Raw genomic sequence first — 4,143 nt, 5'->3', positions numbered from 1 at the left:
CTTGAAGAAATCCTCAAGTCAAATGGGAGGACGGTGGTGGGAGGGGGGGGGACCTCTGTCAACCCGCCGGCTTCCTGTCCTCGTCGAGGCCACTAGAGTATTAGTGTCCCTCAGGTAAATTCAGGTAAATACGTTGTACCGCAGCAGACTCCACCTCCCCTCTAAAGTTCAGGGCAGTAATCCGGTGGGAACGACCTACCCGACTTTAAATAAAGGTGATCCGCCTCGGATACTCTCAATAGGAAGCGGAGAGAGGCGGTGTGCCAACTCTGTCTTTGTTGCTTTTGTTCAAGAGCTCGGGCATTGAACACAAATGTGAGACCGTCGATCAAGAGCTCCGACAAGGACGCCACCAGCCCGAGGCCGCACCGAGAGTGTGTAGGCTGGAGCCGAGATATAACTGTAGCGTTTGATCGACAACGCGGCTTTTATTGCTTCGGATAATACGTGCTATTTTCCGTGCTCAGATCCGTGCTTCTTTACGTGCTTCTTCACATGCGTCTGAGCCTGCAGGTGGGTATGTCTAGAGCCTGCAGGTGGGTATGTCTAGAGCCTGCAGGTGGGTATGTCTAGAGCCTGCAGGTGGGTATGTCTAGAGCCTGCAGGTGGGTATGTCTAGAGCCTGCAGGTGGGTATATCTAGAGCCTGCAGGTGGGTATGTCTAGAGCCTGCAGGTGGGTATGTCTAGAGCCTGCAGGTGGGTATGTCTAGAGCATGCAGCTGGGTATGTCTAGAGCCTGCAGGTGGGTATGTCTAGAGCCTGCAGGTGGGTATATCTAGAGCCTGCAGGTGGGTATGTCTAGAGCCTGCAGGTGGGTATGTCTAGAGCCTGCAGGTGGGTATATCTAGAGCCTGCAGGTGGGTATGTCTAGAGCCTGCAGGTGGGTATGTCTAGAGCCTGCAGGTGGGTATGTCTAGAGCCTGCAGGTGGGTATGTCTAGAGCATGCAGCTGGGTATGTCTAGAGCCTGCAGGTGGGTATGTCTAGAGCATGCAGCTGGGTATGTCTAGAGCCTGCAGGTGGGTATATCTAGAGCCTGCAGGTGGGTATGTCTAGAGCCTGCAGGTGGGTATGTCTAGAGCCTGCAGGTGGGTATATCTAGAGCCTGCAGGTGGGTATGTCTAGAGCCTGCAGGTGGGGTATGTCTAGAGCCTGCAGGTGGGTATGTCTAGAGCCTGCAGGTGGGTATATCTAGAGCCTGCAGGTGGGTATGTCTAGAGCCTGCAGGTGGGTATATCTAGAGCCTGCAGCTGGGTATATCTAGAGCCTGCAGGTGGGTATGTCTAGAGCCTGCAGGTGGGTATATCTAGAGCCTGCAGCTGGGTATATCTAGAGCCTGCAGGTGGGTATGTCTAGAACCTGCAGCTGGGTATGTCTAGAGCCTGCAGGTGGGTATGTCTAGAGCCTGCAGCTGGGTATATCTAGAGCCGGCAGGTGGGTATATCTAGAGCCTGCAGGTGGGTTTGTCTAGAGCCTGCAGGTGGGTATATCTAGAGCCTGCAGGTGGGTATATCTAGAGCCTGCAGGTGGATATGTCTAGAGCCTGCAGGTGGGTATATCTAGAAGCTGTAGCTGGGTATGTCTAGAACCGGCAGCTAGAGAGAGGTGAACCGGGAATTAACAATGGATTTTAATATGGAATTTTTAGCGATTCTGTAGACTTTATTTTTGACTAGTACGAGTAAATATTATTTGGTTGTTAGCATAAATATTTACATTAAAATGGGAATTCCTGTGGCCTGGTGACTCGAGTAAAAATGGTAAAATACTTTAAGATTCCAATTTTAATGTTAACGTATTATCAGTTAAATGAGGAGATTAGTGATCTCATTGTCCAAGGTCAACATCATCTCAGTGTCACTCTGTGAGGTCAACATCATCTCTGTGTCACTCTGTGAGGTCAACATCATCTCTGTGTCACTCTGTGAGGTCAACATCATCTCAGTGTCACTCTGTGAGGTCAACATCATCTCTGTGTCACTGTGAGGTCAACATCATCTCTGTGTCACTCTGTGAGGTCAACATCATCTCTGTGTCACTCTGTGAGGTCAATATCATCTCAGTGTCACTCTGTAAGGTCAACATCATCTCTGTGTCACTCTGTGAGGTCAACATCATCTCAGTGTCACTCTGTGAGGTCAACATCATCTCTGTGTCACTCTGTGAGGTCAACATCATCTCAGTGTCACTCTGTGAGGTCAACATCATCTCAGTGTCACTCTGTGAGGTCAACATCATCTCAGTGTCACTCTGTGAGGTCAACATCATCTCTGTGTCACTCTGTGAGGTCAACATCATCTCAGTGTCACTCTGTGAGGTCAACATCATCTCTGTGTCACTCTGTGAGGTCAACATCATCTCAGTGTCACTCTGTGAGGTCAACATCATCTCAGTGTCACTCTGTGAGGTCAACATCATCTCAGTGTCACTCTGTGAGGTCAACATCATCTCTGTGTCACTCTGTGAGGTCAACATCATCTCTGTGTCACTCTGTGAGGTCAACATCATCTCTGTGTCACTCTGTGAGGTCAACATCATCTCAGTGTCACTCTGTGAGGTCAACATCATCTCAGTGTCACTCTGTGAGGTCAACATCATCTCAGTGTCACTCTGTGAGGTCAACATCATCTCAGTGTCACTCTGTGAGGTCAACATCAGCTGAGTGAACCATAACAAGCACCTCCCTTGACCTCTGAGAGTAACAGCACACAGCTCGCCACCACCTTGGCCGCCACAACCATCAACTAGGAAGTATTTACATCCTATTTACCTTGAAGGTTAAAATAACAGTGGACAAACATTCAACATGTAAACATATCTTTTTAACCTAAAAAAAAAACGTATTTCTGGCAAAATAAATCTGACTAGATTCATGCAACTAATAAATGCACTTCCACTCTCCAAGAGGACAGGCACCAAGAGGACAGGCACCAAGAGGACAGGCACTAAGAGGACAGGCACCAAGAGGACAAGCACCAAGAGGACAGGCACTAAGAGGACAGGCACCAAGAGGACAGACACCAAGAGGACAAGCACTAAGAGGACAGACACCAAGAGGACAGGCACCAAGAGGACAAGCACCAAGAGGACAGGCACTAAGAGGACAGACACCAAGAGGACAGGCACCAAGAGGACAGGCACCAAGAGGACAGGCACCAAGAGGACAGGCACTAAGAGGATAGGCACCAAGAGGACAGGCACCAAGAGGACAGGTACCAAGAGGACAAGCACCAAGAGGACAGGCACCAAGAGGACAGGCACCAAGAGGACAGGCACCAAGAGGACAGACACCAAGAGGACAGGCACCAAGAGGACAGACACCAAGAGGACACAATATTTACATTTAGTAAGGTTACCCATTGCAATCATGTCTCTATCGTTTTTTGTAATAAAACCTACCGAAGAAAATACATTTACAGCGTTAACTAAGACTATTACAACATACATTGTGAATGGTTGTATTAGTCCGTTCTTCGCCATGACCTAGTCGAAGCAATGTCAGTGTCAGACACAGAAAGTGGATCTCGGTAACATTACAACCATATGTAGAGAGTAAGCCACAATAACGGCTGAAAACTGGATATCACACAGTATGAAAATATATAAATATATATATATATATATATATATATATATATATATATATATATATATATATATATATATATATATATATATATATATATATATATATATATATATGTCGTACCTAGTAGCCAGAACGCACTTCTCAGCCTACTATGCAAGGCCCGATTTGCCTAATAAGCCAAGTTTTCATGAATTAATGCTTTTTCGACTACCTAACCTACCTAACCTAACCTAACCTAACTTTTCCGGCTACCTAACCTAACCTAACCTATAAAGATAGGTTAGGTTAGGTTAGGTTAGGTAGGGTTGGTTAGGTTCGGTCATATATCTACGTTAATTTTAACTCCAATAAAAAAAAATTGACCTCATACATAATGAAATGGGTAGCTTTATCATTTCATAAGAAAAAAATTAGAAAAAATATATTAATTCAGGAAAACTTGGCTTATTAGGCACATCGGGCCTTGAATAGTAGGCCAAAAAGTGAGTTCTGGCTACTAGGTACGACATATATATATATATATATATATATATATATATATATATATATATATA

The sequence above is a fragment of the Procambarus clarkii genome, chromosome 30 (genome assembly GCF_040958095.1).
Source record: "Procambarus clarkii isolate CNS0578487 chromosome 30, FALCON_Pclarkii_2.0, whole genome shotgun sequence".
Lineage (NCBI taxonomy): Eukaryota > Metazoa > Arthropoda > Malacostraca > Decapoda > Cambaridae > Procambarus > Procambarus clarkii.
The sequence above is the reverse complement of the archived record's forward strand: the minus strand, read 5'-3'. Positions refer to the sequence as shown.